The 17,112-nt window shown below is 44.4% G+C and overlaps 1 protein-coding gene across 1 annotated transcript in view; it reads right to left on the reverse strand.

Annotated features, from left to right (window-relative positions):
• Positions 1-17,112, reverse strand: part of LOC126546976 (cytochrome P450 4C1-like) — a 72,332-nt gene that overhangs the window by 54,140 nt on the left and 1,080 nt on the right. The gene's annotated exons all lie outside the window — the stretch shown is intronic.

Genomic DNA, 17,112 nt, shown 5'->3' on the forward strand with positions numbered 1-17,112 from the left:
TATGTTAATATTGTCATGAATAGGTGACACGCATGAAAACTACCTACAAAACGACCAAGACAGTGGTAGGGTGGTAATTACACTTCTAGCGGAACCGGGGGAGACCAACCTGAGATCTTTTTCTTTCTTTGTCTTCATTGACTGTTGTTCCTTTAAAATGAAGCAACAGCCATTCTGAATCTGCCGCCTTTTGTATGCTTCAGTGTACTTAAAAAAGAAAACCACAGACTCCTCAATTAACCTGAGGTTCAGACATCCACTAGCTTAGTGCATATTGGCAATAATAAAATGAAGCTTGTCAGTGCAATGTTCTGTGTAGGCTTCTATATTTTTGAAACAAGCAGCGACCACCAACATGGAGTTGTGTGCGTTGTGTGTTTGTGTGTTGTGTGTATGTGTGTTGTGTGCGTGAGCATGTGCATGCGTGTGTTGTGCACGTGTTTTGTGCGGGGAGGGGGGGCATGTACAATATGTCCTATGGTAAGTGCTGTTTGTATCAAAGTGTATATGGTGCTACTGACTGGCCACGTACTAATATTCTGCAGTTACCTGAAACGAAATAGTCGTCTGACTGGAATAAACATAATTTCTAAGTGGCCTCCCACACGGTACTGACATACGCACACACTGCAGGGCTTTGTTGACCACTCTTCAAGAAAAAAAATGTATTGTGCTTTACTGAGTTCTGTACAATCATGCTACTGTCATATGTATATTAAAGTACCACTGTTGCTTTCACATCAGTCGCAGCATAACACCCTGAGAGAGGAACCAAGGTCCAGCACCCAAGCAAGCAGCATGGCCTTGCACCAAAAGTTTTCTCCGTAATCAGGTGTCTTCATGATTGAGTTTTAAAGCAAAAGGCTTCATCAACGTAATGCCGTGGCCACTTTGAGTTATTTCTTTTTCAGCACTAATATGGTTTGATATATAAGCTGGTTCCCCTGCATTGTAGTAAGAAGTTCACTGTTTCTGTTTTGTTTTCAGGTGGCCTATATATATAGCTGTCAGTTTTTCTTGCTTTAAAATAATACATTTTTCTATTTTTGTACGACACAAGCTGTAGCCTGGTTCTGCTTTGTAGCATCATTTATCACCGTGTTACTGCTGCCACGTGCTCTTTGTCACGCATGACTCCATGAAACATCTGGTTCCTTGGTTTATCGAGAAAAAAAAACAACACTCGTCGCGGTGGCTAAGCGGCTATAGTGTTGTGCTGCTAAGCATGAGGTCGCGGGATCGAATCCCGGACGTGGCGGCCGCATATTGATGGGGGTGAAATGCAGAAACTCGCGTGTCCCAGCATTAGGGGCACGTTAAAAATCTCCTGGTGCTCAAAACTAACCCGAAGTCCCCCACTAGGGCATGCCTCATAATAAAATACTGGTTTCGCACGTAACACCCCAGCATTCATTCACAGAAAAAAAAAAAAAAAAACAAGCGTTAGAGTGAAACAATTATCAGGTGAAAACTATTTTGCAATATAAACCAATATCTGACTTTACACAGCAGTTACTTTTTACATCAAACAAGCATTCAATTGTATCTGCATTTTGAAGGAAGGAAGGAAAAACTTTATTGCTCTATTTACAGCTTTCAGCGGCTAACAGAGGTCTTCATGTTTTACCGAAGTCTCTGTCGTCTTGAGTGGTCGTCGCCCCTATTCCAGAGCACCGCTGAGCCTGGCCACTTTGAGAGCGTGCTGCACCAATCCTTTTTGGACTGTGAGCACGCAGCTGGTGAGCAGGCCCTCACACGGTTCCACACTGGGTTGTTTTTCTTTGTAGAAAGAGAATTAATCTTGAAAACCCTCAGATCTCTTCAATGTGCACTTAACGATATCTGGGCACTGTGACATAATGCACACCTACCATGATGCCTCATACACACTGCGCACCCATCTTGATGCTATTTTGTGTCGCAAATTTGCGCTTGAATACATGCCGTGACTTGTTCAAAACAAACTTACTGACAGGGTCGGGGGAGTTCCGTAACTTGGACATGAGTGCTTGTTATACACAAAGATGTGCGCATTTATTTACTTCGCTTACCTTGCTTTGAAAGGGCATGTACTTTTTCCTGTTCTTCCTTCTCTACGTACGCGTGTGATCCATGGCAAGCGAAAGCTCGTCTATAGCCTGGGAAATTTACTTTTAAGCTGTTATAACATATGGAGGGGGAAAAAAACGATGCTGCTTGTTTTCTGAAGCTAGTGCGCAAAAGCAGTTCTATTATTATTCGTGTTTTCATATTTATCTGTCCAGTTATCTTTCGGTGTAAAATAAAACAAAAATTCATTTTCTTTTACAATGTCCTAAATTACAAATTATTTCTTACAGCTACTGAGAGAAAGTGTTGACCATGTATAACAGCAGCTCAAGAAAACTGAGTAAAGTAAAAATGGAGACACACACGAGCGCTACGTGTGAACTTTGTCTTCTTTCGCTGCATTTGAACATTCGCAGCTTTGAGCAGAGCCTAACTTTCGTTTTGAGACCAGCTGCATATTTACGTGATATTTATTTTACGATTATTATGTGACGCGCGATAATAATACTCCAACATGAGAGAAGTTCACATGCAGATGGGGGCTAGAAGTAATAAACAGTGGTCGAACAAGGAATATCGGCTGCAGTCAACGTTTCTACAAAGAAAATTCTCTTCGTGAGGGTGGCAACTGCCCTCACGAAGAGAAATGCTCTTTCGAAGCGTTGGCTTCGGCGGCATTCCTGGTTCGCCCGTTATTCATCACGATAGAAAATTGTCTTTACATGTAACACTTCTGTACAGTGGAACAAAAAAGACCAACAGAAAACAGAACTTTTTTTGTGCCTCAACATGGATAATTGTTTTACGCATACATTTTCTGTAAAATAAAGCGGGAAATATTATTAAAATAACAGAAATTTTTTTGACATTACACAGGACTTTTCCTGTAATACAAAACGGATAGCTGTTTTTAAACACAAATTTCTCTTAATGTAAAACAGAAAGAATTTGTTAAATAACGGAAAAAGAAAAACGGAGAACAGAGCTTTACAGAAATTTTCTGGCAAAGCAGCTGCCAGAAAATTTGTTTTTTGAAGGAAAATGGAGAGATGGGGGGGGGGGGGGGGGTTGTTCCCTTTCCTGACCATTTTCGCGATAAATATTTTTCCACTTTTCTTGCGGGTAGTTAAAACATGTGAAGCGACAATTATCACTGAGGCAGAGTCGAAGCTTGATAAGTTGCGGATACGTGCGCTGTGGCTGAACGTTAATGTGGAAGATACACATAAATGAAATAACTGAGTTGTCGACCGTATGCTGCAAGCACCACGACCTTGATGTGAAGTTTGTTGAGTCCTTCAGTACAATCCATACGATATGCACTTACACCCCTAATTACACACAAATGTTGTTACTTCGCCCAAACGCGCTGAATATAGTGATCGAACGTGCGCCGCCAATAGAGCATACAAGGCAGCGTAATTCCAGCGGCGTAAATGCAGACATTGCTGATACGACGGGTTCAGGTCTGCGCTTAGCGTCATTTGGGGGGGGGGGGGGTGAGGGGTGAGGGCACGCTTCCCATTGTTCATTTCGCGATAAAAGGCCACCGTGACCAGCTATTTCATGCCGCCATGTTGACCTGACTAGTGCGCAGCAGGTGCGGAGCACCGTAAGACCATCTCCGGCTGGAAGAAAATTCTTGCGCTAAATTCACAAGCGCTGTGAACGGTTGCTTAAAGGGCCCCTAAACCACCCAGAAGTCTAAATTTGGTTGTGGATGTTTCAGTTGTGCACGAGTCTGCAACAAACACGTAGCCGCGAGAATTTCTCGATACGGTGCCGTAAAAGCCGGGTTACACGCGTTTGGTGACCGAAACGCGGCCCCCACTAGGCATTGCGTATACGGCATCATCATGAGGCAGCCGGTGTCGCGTCGTTTCGTTTTTCCAGTCGGCGCTTTTGCAGCCAAGCACCGCACACGGATGCCTTCTAGCCATCGCAAAACACTGTCGGGCTCTGTTGGCGCTGCTAATCAGACCTCTAAGCACGACTGTGTTATAACGCGAGCGATTTGGCACTTGCGCTGCGGGCCGTAGTTACCGAGTCGAAAGCGCGCTCAAGCGAGCAACACGACGAGGAAGTGCAGGGAGCGCGCGCACCTGCTATAGCAGACTAACCGGAAGTCGTAGGCTCTTGTTCGACCAGTCGACAGCGTCTGCGCCTGGTGATATCACCAGGTGCACCTTGGTGACATCAAAACGGCCCGGGGAGGAATTCGCGTTTTTTTTTTATTTTTTATAGCGCGCCAGCGGCGCGTAGCGCGGCCGCGTTCGGCATCGTTGATCGTGACGTCATTCTGAACTCGATGCGAGTTTTTACTTGAAATGTTTAAAAACTATCAGAGGTAGTTTAGGCGCCCTTTAAGTGAGAGGAGTGAACTATGAAAAGAACATCACACGAAGCGACTGAAAGGCGTGAGTGACGTCATTTCGCACAGGGCTGATGTTAGTCTGGGTTTAGAATAAGCATCTTCAGCTAATCATAAGCCGATGATGGCTGTAGTCAGTCCTGGGTTTTCTTGGTCGTCTGGGCTTTCCATGACCTGTTTCCTGGCACTGGCTTCGCGCATGCAAAAGAAGCAAAAATAAAAAGAACAGTAAAGTTTTACGAGCTATGCTGTGTGCTTTTTTTAGCAAAAACGAAGTGTCTTCAATGATACTCGTCAGTGTGGTCATATAAATAGAAATCTGCGTAAGTCCGTGAATGTGCGCGCGCGCGACAATTCTTCGCAGTCCACATGATTTTCATATCAATGATGGTACGTGATTTTGTTCGCAATTTCTTTTTTTTATATCATCTTATTGACGTCCCGCTTTATATCATAGACAGTATTGCCATCCGTCACACGCATATATTGGTAAAAAAATTAAATTATGAGGTCTTACATGCCAAAACCACGATCTGATTAGGAGGCACGCCGTGTTTCGGGACTCCGGAAATTTAGATCACCTGGGGTTCTATAACGTGCTCTTTAATCTAAGTACACGGGTATTTTCACATTTCGCCCCCATCGAAATGCAGCCGCCGTGACCGGGATTCGATCCTGAGACCTGGTGCTTAGCCGCCCAACACCACAGCCACCAAGCAACCGCGGCGGGTATAAGATGGTTCCCACAGTAGACCAAAGAATGCGCAACACCGTGGGCACCACCCTACGTTGATTGGACTTAGTGCTGAATTAAAACTATGAGCTATATAATAGAAGGCTGAGGCTAACAGCACGGAAGACGACATTGCATTGTGCAACAGCAATATGTTTTGGTAATTAGAAACGTTTAAGCGTTTTTTTCATTGTTTCATCTCGCATGGAGAATTATACTCTCAGAGCGTTGGAAAAAATAATAATCCGCAGCCCTATAAGCAAGAGAAAGCTCAAACTTGAGCAAGAGAACGCACATCAATGACAAGCTTGACGGTTGTCAGGGACGGATAATATATGCACTTCTATTTGCTAACACCCAACAGAGTGTCATGACGAGTATGAAAATTCAAGCTATTACGCGCATGCAGAAACAATGCCTATCAGACATTAGGCAGAAGTTCGCCGCACAGCATTAATCTACTGCCTTCCACAGCAACGCACGCCCAATACAACTATGCACAAAAACAGCTCGACGCACTTTGAGATGGCAAACCAGAGCTCGCCACAAGGATATAATCACGCGCCATCCTAGGCTATTAGTGGTGGCCTCTGGCCAATCAGCCGCCACAGCACGTTCCTACGCTTACCTGCGCCAGCTCGAGCAGCTTAGATGAAGATAACTATGCACATTCGTAAGATTGCTATACCCCTGCCGTAGAAATTTCTTCTGAAGTCGTCATCTGCGACAGCTGTTTAGGTTTTGTGAATCGACTTACGCTTGATATTGGCGGAAGTTCTGAAGTTCGCACTTGTGCTACCCTTACATATATACGCACTTTTTCGACTACAGCGCTAGTCTTTGCAGCAGCGGGCATCGTAAGCTTGCTGATCTTACACACTTTTAGCTGTGTGAATACGCTTTTTTCCGTAACGTTTTTCTTACGCCAAAACGTGTTCGTAAGTACGCTTTCTGAATTCCGCCCTAGTGTTCTTTTTATTTACTTTTTTTTGTGCAGGCGTCCAAATGCCAATTCCGGACATTACATTTACTTTCTTGAACGCATCAGTTTTGCCTTTTCTCTGCACGTCGGTCGCTTCCCGGTCTGTGTATCTCGCTTTTATTTATTTAGTTTTTTTTTTTTTTTTTTTTGCCACGTACCTGCGTTTGCAGCACGTATGCACACTCATGAAAAATAAAACCATCACTTTAATTTGGCTTTGCTCTGAAGCGATTCGCTGGCGCGAAATGTAGTTGCGCACGCACTCTTTCGATGCGGTGCGAGCAGAGCCAAGAATCTGAAACATTCTATGCCTGTTGCACTGCTTTTCGTTCCGGCCGTAGTCAGAGCGGTGCTTCGGCCGCTTTATCAAGGGGGCTTTTGTTAACAATGTGATCACTTGGCGTTGAGAGACGGATAAGTGTGACGTAGAAATGAGACGAAGGAATCACTGCGAAGCCGCGAAGCCTGCTGTTGGTGCTCCTTCCGTACCATTATCAAGGTGATGCGCTGTCTCTTTGGGTTTGCGACAGGCAAAGAAGTTACTTTAAATCAGCTCATTTGAGGGGGCTGCTTCATGATGTGGGTGGGATCGCAGTCACATGGTATTTTCCATATTTTGGAAGGTTTCTTCACCAGTCGAAAAAAAAACTAGTGCGCAATTAGTACGTAGCTGAAGATACTGCAGTTAGATCTCATTTGTGGTTGCCTACAAATGCCTTATTGACACTTTGATAATTAGGATAGTACTTCACGAGTTGGATAATTAAATCTCAGTAACGAAAAAATTACTGGCAGCTACTCCACTGTACTGGAAATAATATGCGCTAGGATTTCTTCGAATAACCCAATTGCCATATATTTAAAATCTTGATGCATGATAATTGGAGCACCTGTATAATATATATCGGTAAGCTGTTCTTCATGACTCGAGCTATGCAGTTCAAACCATTTTATTAATATTCTTTTTCATTTGTAGATTCCTTCTCATGAAGCAGGTCCACTCTTCAAGACAGCTTCAAGAGGTTACAAATCGCGAACTATTATTCCTTTGCCGAAGTTATTGAACATGCACTTTTTCTTGCGTGGTAATTTTCTAAGCTATCAGTGTACCTTGCCAGTTCAGGCCCTGACTCACTTATCACCCTTCATCTCCAGCGTTCTTGAACACGACAATGTCATCTGCAAAACATCATCCACCAAGGTTCGTAAGCTATTCCCCCGTTAACCTTGATATCTAATCATACCAAGCGTGGAATATTGAATGCTTCCTGCGAGCACGTAGTGAATAACAGCGAAAATATGCTGTTCTTGCTCGACACCCTTGTTATTCGGTATTTTCGCCCTGACCATCACCTGGATTTAATTTTCGCGTAGTCTTGGCTCTTCCAGAACATTTTCGCGAAAGAACAAGAAAATGTGCCCGCTAATTAATCAGGCAGCATAAGCATCTAGCAGTAATTTCAATTAGTTCTGACAACTAAAAATTGCGCGATTATTCTAATCGAGTGCTGGGATGCCTCTATCATGGAGAGGGGACATATTGACGTTTTAAGTGCTTTTTAATTTGCCAGCCACTAAATTTAGTCAAGCGTCATGGTCACTTTGCGTGCTGCGTGATCGTACAGATGGTTTGGCCGGCAGACTCTCAAGAAAGCTAGCAAGAAAGAACAAAACGGAGGGCCACGAACGATGTTGTTACCTATAAGATACTTTCAATGAAAGAAAGAAGATTGGCTTTGAAATTGACTGTGACTGAAAGTGCGAATAAGGTTAGTGCAAATGGCTGCTTCAATTCGATAGTGAGATTAATGCAAATTGCCTTCCTTTCACAGGCAATCGTAGTGGAACGCAGGCACATTGGAGGTATGATAACTTCTGATATACTTCCGTTCGTTTTTTCGTTCGTTCACATTTTTTTTCAACATTCGTTTTTTACCCGATTCATTCTTGAATGGAATGCTCTGCCTGTAAGTGTAGCAGAGAGCCCTACTGTATTTTTGTTCGTGCACAGGCGCACAGAATCATGATTGCCACTAATTCCGGTCCCCTGTGCATAGCCCTTCCAGATATACTCGTTCGATTATGTGGACAGGCGGTGGCACGCTTGAATATTTCCCCTTTGTGACCGCGTGCACACCTGTGTGTCTTTTTCGCTTCCTTTTTCTTTTTTTTTTGCAAAGTGTTCTGTGGACACTTCCGTTGTATGTGATCCACAGCGTCTGCTTACTCTACAGTCGCCACAATGCTCCTGTAATCTTCAGGGCTCCTGCCGCCGACGTCTGGATAACATGCCGACGGAAGCAACCAGATAACACTAATATGTGCCGATTTCTGGTGCAGGAGATGCTTTGTTTAAGTTTTTATAACGATATCGCGTGATCGGCGATTGACGAGAACGTCGACGCCTTATCGCGGCGTGGTGTGGTCCGATCAGCTCGACTTAGCGGGTTTCCGGAACGACTGCGGCTGTTACTCGTCTACTCTAGTCGTCGATCCGTCATACAGGCTTAGCCACTGCGGAGTTTCTGCGGATAGCATTTGCGCTGTAACGGGACCAGACGCCATATTTAAAAAAAAAGAGAGAGAAAAAGGAAAAGAAAAACGAACGCAACGTGAGGAAACTACGCTCATTTCGGAATCACGGAAAACCCTATCCCTCTTCGCCTGCTCTCTGCATTCGTTTTCTTTGTCCATTTAGTGTCTCTCTTTTTTTTGGCCGCGGATAGTGCAGACGTGGGAAAGGGTATGAAACGCCACTACTCTGAAGAAATGTGTCAGGGTTATTGGCTGGCAGTAACAATTCCAATTGATTATTACGACGTCATTCAATCGAGTCATCGAGCAAATATACAAGTAAACAAAAGTGGTAAGGTGGTAAGTTAACGATCGATGGGACAATAAAGCCTGTTTCTCCTGCGATGAGAACTGTCAGAAAAGTGTTGTTTTGTTACATTATTTCACTCGTGAAGGGATATATAACACGGTATAAAAAGGATTCAGCGAAGAAGCATGGCTTCTTCACGCGCACAACTGCAGCTTTTAACACTTTTCTTGAAAAAGAGAGCCACAGTTAGCAGAGCGAAAAATCATTTTTTTTCTTTTTAATGACAACAAATGCTCGTTTCTTGCATCTTTAGCTAGTACTTCCAACTAACATGATGAACGTCATGACTACTTAAAGGTACGCACCACGTATTAATCACTGAGGAGTGTTGTAAGCACTGTGTGTATTGTTCGCTCAATTTGTTTTTTCCCCTTATTATTGTATTTTCCCTCTCTGTGTCTCGTTCTGAAATGATTGAATGCGAATACTTATGGTTTAGCGCTGAACCTGGGCTCGTAATGACAAAGCTTTACTTGCGTAATAGCAATTCCTTATTGGCCGGCGTTAAGTCACTCGTTACTCCTCATAGCAAACGCTGTGTTAAAGATACACTTTAGCAGGGAAGAAGTTTGGGCATGTTGGTGGGATACGTACAAACTGGGATACATAGCGCAAGAATGACACAAGGTCCCGTGCTCCTGCTTCGTCCTTGTGTCATTCTTGCGCTACGTATCCCAGTTTTAAGGACACAATTGCCGGCGGTGCCCAACCGCAATTACATTAAGAGGAGTTTCGCAACAGCGCCGCCTGACTGGCACATATTAAAGGAGGGGAAGCGAAACTCATAAGATGGCGTGACACCTTACACGTAGCTTCTCTTATAATCGCTTGTTAAACATGGCGTGGCAGCGTCTTGCCCTTGCTTAATAACTGAGGGCGGGCGATCGAACCGTTTCTTAAACTTGAAATGTTGTCTTCATATGATTGACGCTTCTAGGAAAACTTTATATGCGACATAACTAAAGAGAAATAAACAATGACTCGCAAAGAACCTCGGAAAAGATTACATGGATCACGGCAGCGTTTGACGTGAGAGGAGCAGAAAAAAGCTTGACAATGCAAGAGCTACTTGTTGTGCACATCGTACGCGAAAAACTCAACATTAGCGGTCAATTAACCGCTGCGCCTGCTTATTGGGTTAAAAACATCATGTAACTACGGGGAAAAAGAACTCACGCAGCTCGAAAGCGTCAGAAAACATTAGGCTGGGTTAATGTTCTAGAGTCCTTGCACCTAGTTCTCCATAGAACAGTCGAATCCAAGTCTTCCACACGCGTACGGAAAATGTAGGTGCGGTCCCCACCTGTGCCAAGTTATCTTTTCGTCCATTCTCGTTTTTTTCTTTTTATTAAAGCGAAGCTTTCTTTGCTCTTCCTTCGACTTCCTTCGGCGGCGGCTGCGGCGGCGGCAGCTGCTGCTGCTGGTGGTGGTGTCTTGTACGCCACGTCCGGGATAGTTCAGAACGTGTATATACATGAAAAGAACGTGGTATAGAAGAAGGAAGACGTCAGAAACTCGTTTATCCTTTGCACAGCGTCGAATGTTCGCAATACCCTCTGGAGTTCCATGGCGTCGCTGCATTAGCCTTTTGACAGCTGTAATTATCCGTGACCTGCCGAAAAACCATTGCTGAAATTGCAGCGATTACCTTTCCACTAACGTGCAAGTCCAAAGAGAAGGTAGATGGAATGGTATGGAGGAGGGGGCAGAGGAGGCAGAGAAGGGGTAAAACCGACGCAGTCACGAAAGGAGTGAATAACAGCCTTGCCACTCTTCGCTCGCAGTTCCCATACAAGAGGGGGGGAGAGAGTTAGGAAAGGGTGACGTCAGAAGGCAAGGAAACGCTACCACTATAGTCGAGCACAACTATAGAAAAAAGGGGAGGCCCTGCCCAGATGACCGAAGCGCAACAGCCGATTGCCTCCGCGACTAAAGTAGTCCTGCTCAAAAAACCGTGCTTCTAAAACGCGTAATTCTCAGTATAAATAAAGACTTTTGTATTCTGATGACTGGTTCGGTAGAGCTCTCGTGATTGGAATGCTACAGCACATGCCGGATCGCGAGAGAAAAATAACCCCGTGCCTTCTACGACGCTGCGCGTCGTCTGCTATTTAGCTTCGGTGCAAGGGCCAAAAGTAGAGAGAGCAGCTCGGCATGGCTTTTGCGCTGGTTTACATGTACACAGCACATTTACTACTAGTTTTCCGAGCTTAATATGAATCAATTACTATTTAACAAGTACTTAAAAAATGCATTTATTGAAACCTATTACAAACCTGGGGGCGAGAAGACGATCGAGGCAAGGAAGGTACAAAAATGCTTGATTCATCGTATTAAATAACTGCTCTTGGTTTTCAATAGCCTAACATTTATATTTCTTTGATTTTGTGTTTTCACAAGCGTATTTTCAAGAATGAAATTTTTTGTACAGCGACACAGTACACAACTGACCTGTCGCTAACAGTAGGCACCAGACTTTGGCAAACTTTCCTCGTCGTAACTTCACTTTGGAGCAAAACAAAACACCATGGAACAAACACGCAGGATGTTTGTAGCGGTGTGCGGTCGCGGAATCCTGTTTTCAGACGAAGCATAGCACAGCGTCAGCGATGCTCGCTGCAATTCTTCGTCACCGGATCACGGCTCAGAATAAACGCACGCGGCACGAATGGTGCGTCCTAAGCTCGCAGTAATATTTTCGGCATGGTAGGACCACCACAAACAGTTTGGGAATTCACTATGACGAGGGGAAGACGCACGCGACTGACGGGTCTCGGCCCAGTTCGAAGTGCGGGCGGCCATCTTCTCCATCGGCGTAGTCACCGGCCGTCCGGCTTATGTTGTCAGTCTACAGTGCGCGCCCATTGGTGGAGACTCGGGTGCATCCGCTTTTGAGGAGTAAATGCCCCTTTTTTCTAAAGTTGCACCCGACTATAGACACGACAGCATTTGCGGGGAAACGGGATAAATGTAAGTTCAAGGTCTCTGCTATTGCTTAACAACAAACACCATGCAAATAGGTCAAGCGTGCAGAAGCAGAGCCGCATTAATGGAGTGTTTTAGTTGATCGCCTTTACGGGACGCTCCGCCCCGAGTTGCCCCGCTAAACCACAGCGGAACGACGGGCGATTTTAACTTTTTAGTTAAGCGTTTTTAGAGTAGCGGAGTGAACCTTTCGTAGTTTCAGCGCCCTCTGGCTGAATTCAAAGTGATGAACCAAATAAAAACACCCATTGATCACGTTTATAAAGCAAAGCGAATATATATCACTTTGTCCATGACGCATCTAGACGTGCGCTTGTAATGCGTCACCGGTCCATTTTATCTATAGTGGAAAATTAAGCACCGTCTTGGGAAACGCCACATGATAGCTAGCGAGCTTGCATTCCGCATCCAATCCAATCCTTTCTGACGCCAACGCGCTGCACAGCTCAAGTCAAAGTCAAGTCAAAGAGTTTATTCAGACAACGTGTGGTACAGTTGCCTAGGGCGCAGACCAAAAGGCAAGTGGTTGCCTGACAAGGAGTCTGTGCCCTTGCTCCCATTCGAGAGCGCAAGACATTCAGCGCATAAAATAAACACTAAACGAGATGGAAATACAGAGTGGTTGGTAACATTGAAACGAGAGTTATTTCATATTGAATATTTATGTACAATTGGGAAAAATGCTGTAAGAAACAACAGAAAAAACAAAACAAAAGGAGTGGTTATGCCTGCAGTGACAATAGATACATAGTGATGTTATATTTTAAAGCTTTGAATGATTTACTTTCTTGGATAATGTTTACAGCAGGATGGTGATCGTTTAAAAAACTGGAAATTCTGTAGCTAAGTTTCTGGGTGCCGTAGTTTGCACGTATTTTTTCCTTATTGTAACATATGTGCCGGGTGTTGTAGGTGTGTGTTTTCGTTAGATATTGTTGAAAAAAAAGCCGTAGGATCGGAATGCATTTGCATTTGTGAATGCATTTGCAGGTGGTAGGACGTGCGCGGCACGTCCTACCACGCTGCGGGGTTTTCAAATGGGTCAGCATTTGCAACTTCTTTTAGCAAACATAAATCTTCGTCTATGTGAAATCGCTTTTGTGGCTTGCGCTGCGCAGACGAACATAAAGGTGGGGTTGAAGTGCACGGCATAGTCAGCCATCTTTGGAAAGAACAAGGCAAGCGAGGTGCCTCGCTGCACGCACGAGAGAGGGCGCGCGCATCGACCACCGTCGCCAGCGAAAGAGAGCAGCGACGCTCCGCGCGCCACTCAGGCAGCTTGTAAAGGCCGATCCACACGACGGACCAAATTGCTCTTGACGTCCTATCACATGATAGGACGTCACCAGTTCGTGCGGACCGCCGTTGGCCCGCGCAAGAGCGCGGCCCTCGCGTTCCAACATGTCGCCGCGGCTTTTCCCGCTTCCGTTTTGGCGGCGGACCGCATCCAAACCGCAGCGATTTTGGCGTAGCCAACGAATGTTGTCCGGCAACAGAGTGTCTTCAGCCTAAATAATTATAGATGCATTCAGTCGCAATCAAATGGCATTAGGCATATACGTCGATTTTTCCAAGGCATTTGACTTAATTGATCCTACCATCCTTCTTAGTAAATTAGAAAACTATGGTGTGCGTGGTACAGCGCATGCGCTTTTAGAATCCTATCTTTCAAACAGGACACAATTCGTACATACAAAGAACGGAACATCTGCAAGGAAGCTGGTCGTTGTTGGTGTGCCACAGGGAAGCATTCTAGGGCCACTCTTATTTTTTATTTACATAAATGATATTGTACACTGCACAGACAACGCAACATTCGTCTCATATGCTGATGACACGACAGTTTTTATTACACGGAACTTCGAAACAGAGATAGAAGCGATGGCTAACAAAAGCTGTCTAACCTAGATGCCTGGGCCACGGTGAATTCTTTAAAAATAAACCCTTCAAAAACACAAGTTATTTTGTACACGCCTAAAGGAAAAACGCTGACAAAGAAGTTGAATTTATTTTTGGGCTCTCAGCAGTTACAGTTGGTGGATTCTGTTAAAACCCTTGGAATACATTTTTCAAAGCACCTTGCATGGAATGTACATGTCGAAAACCTCCATTCAAAGATGTCGTCTGCCATTGGTGTCCTTGCACGTATGCGATGTATTCTTCCTACAAAGGTGAAGATTATGATCTACAATGCGTTGGTGTCCTCTATGTTGCAGTACTGCAGCATAGTGCGGTGTACTACTGGCGTAACAAATTTGCGCAACCTGTATTTGCTGCACAAAAGAGCCATACGACATATTGCTACTGTACATTATGCTTCTTCAACAAAACTTCTTTTTACGAAGTACGAAATTCTTCCAGTGTTCTGTTCATTTAATTATAGGCTGATGCTGTGTTATAAAGCTTTTGTTATCTATGGTACCAATACCATAATTAATCTTGCAAAGTTAAGAGGAAGCTTTAGCTCGGGTGCTCCTATCTAAATACATGTAAAAGGAGAATTCGTTTTTCTCGGCAACCACTGCACCAAATTTGACGGGGTTTGCTGCATTTAAAAGAAAAGCTTAAAATCTAGTGACTGTTGGTTTCGAATTTTCGATTTAGGTCGTCAAATTTTTATAAAAATTTGGCGAAAATCGAAAATTTTCAGAAAACGAAACTATCAAGTTTACAACTCCGTAACTCAGCAAGAAAAAATGATATCGAAATTCTGTGAATTGTACCTGATAGCACATCTAAAGCGGACAAAATTGATATGTTACACATGAACCTCAAAAAATGGAGTAATGTGTAATTACAACTTTTGCAGAACCTTCGTAAACAACGTAACAAATTCACGTAAGATGTAAACTGACATATCAAATTTGTCCGCTTTGAATGGTCTAATGAATGCCGTTTACAGAATCGCGATAGCTGTTCTTGATGCAGAGCTATTTGCTTGTAAACTTCGTGCTTCTATTTTTTTCAAACGTCTGAATTTTTGAAAATTCTTTTAACAAAATTCAAGCCCTAAATCGAAATTCCGCTTCCAACGGTCACTAGAATTTAACTTTCTCTCTCAAATGCAACAAATTTCATTAAAATCGGTCCAGGGGTTATCTCAGAAAAACGTTTTTGCGTTTTTACATGTATTTGAATAGGCCGCGTCGGAGTTGGGCCCGAGCTAAAGCTTCCTCTTAAAAGCAAACACAAGTGTTCGTTCTACCAGGCACAAAGAAATGTGGACTGTACCCACCCCTAGAACTACGTATGATGAATAATCTTTGTCCTATAAGCTACCTTCCCTTCTGAACCTATTAAACCATGTAGATTTTGATCCTTCGTGTAATCAAAATTCTCTCATTAAGCGTTTCGCCTAGTCGATTTATTTTCAGGAATAGTACATCCTTTCGAATTCTTTTCCCTCTACTTGTCGATCGCTGTTTTTCATGTTCATGCCATTTCAAGTCTATGAAATTGGGTTGAATTGTTCTTGCGCTTTGTTACAGAACTTTTTTTGTTGCTCGATGTTATGTAATATTCGTTGATTTATTTGAACTCTTTGTGCATGACTGACCATCATCCTGCTGTTTTGTCAACTGTAAAGGGGTCGTGACCTCGTCGAGCTGCTCAAGCTTTTAGTCCCGTACTCCTCCTATTCCAAGGAAATAAATCTGATTGATTGATTGATTGATTGATTGATTGATTGATTGATTGATTGATTGATTGATTGATTGATTGATTGATTGATTTATAATCCAATCTAGCTTTCGGCTCATCAAGAGCCAGTCGTTTCATGTCCGCCGTTCCGCCTGCCCGTGCGGGCAGCAGATATATTTTTAAACACCATGTCCTCTTGGAGGGACGAGGAGGTTTTTTTTATTTTGCATTCCTCGTTGAGCAGTTCCCGGCTTTTTGGCACTCAAGCCGGAATGATAACAATGATAACACTCTGGCCGAGAGTGTAGCTGGTTGGTCTGCTCTCCCGTCTGCTATGGCGGTCCACCGCGTGGATGTGCTCTGCGCCGGACCGGACCGCGGCGGGCCTTGACGTCGCATCACGTGACCGATCTGCCCGCAGACTTGGCCCGTCGTGTGGATCGGACCGTGTTTGCGGCTCCGCTAGCCCGCTTGCGGCTAAGCGGAGAGTGCATGCGCAGTCGCGCTTCCGCTCCGCTCAGCTGCTGAGCGGAGCTTAAGAACGCAAAATTAAAACTCTAATTAAAACGCACCACATCATCTAGGCGACACTACGGAAGCGGTCGCACGTCAAATCAACACTTCCGTGGCCCCTCGGTAGCTTTGCGGCTATGGCATTGCACGAGGTCGCGGGTTTGATACCGACTGTGGCAACCACATTTTGACGGGGCCGAAGTAACAAACGCTGAAGCACTTAGATTTAGGAACACGTTAAAGAACATCATGGTATCAAAATTAATCCGGAGTCTACCTCTATACGGCGTGCCTCATAATCCGACTGTGGTTTTGGCACGTACAGCCCCATAATTCAATTAAAGTTTAATACTTCTGCCACGATGCGGTGTGCCATCTGAGGCAATGACAGTGCTGAACCCTCTGAGAGGTTATGAAATACGGCGCACAATAGTACGTCAAGCGAACCCGTCTCCATATGCGTTCTGCATACTTGCAGACAAACAGCAGTGGTGCACGCAAGGTAACGTTTAACATCATCTCACCACTATCGTGTTGAACGAAACGTTGAAGAAATTACATTCGCCGTCAACATCACCGCTAATTATTGTCAATCAGAGCAAACAGCACAGAAAACTTTGCTGACATCGATTCCCACAGTGAATTGAATCAATATAGCTACCCAACGTGTTGCCACCATAGAAACACGTTATGTGGGAGGCGTGTACTGCAATGGGACTCCTCTTTCGGGCGTGCCTTGGAACACTCGGTGCCATCTAGCACCACCGCTCCGATGCCTGCGCGTGGCCTCTGAAATGGACTAGTCCATGCCTTTTCTGGGGCCGTATTCTGTAACGGTTCGCTTTGGAACCGGTTGGCTCTCACGAACGCCATTGGTTGGCGCTTCGTTCTCGTCATCCCTGGTGGGTGCGACAACAAATTTTGTTGTCGTCACAGAGGTTGTCAATAATCTGGAA

The sequence above is a fragment of the Dermacentor andersoni genome, chromosome 1 (genome assembly GCF_023375885.2).
Source record: "Dermacentor andersoni chromosome 1, qqDerAnde1_hic_scaffold, whole genome shotgun sequence".
NCBI classification, from domain to species: domain Eukaryota; kingdom Metazoa; phylum Arthropoda; class Arachnida; order Ixodida; family Ixodidae; genus Dermacentor; species Dermacentor andersoni.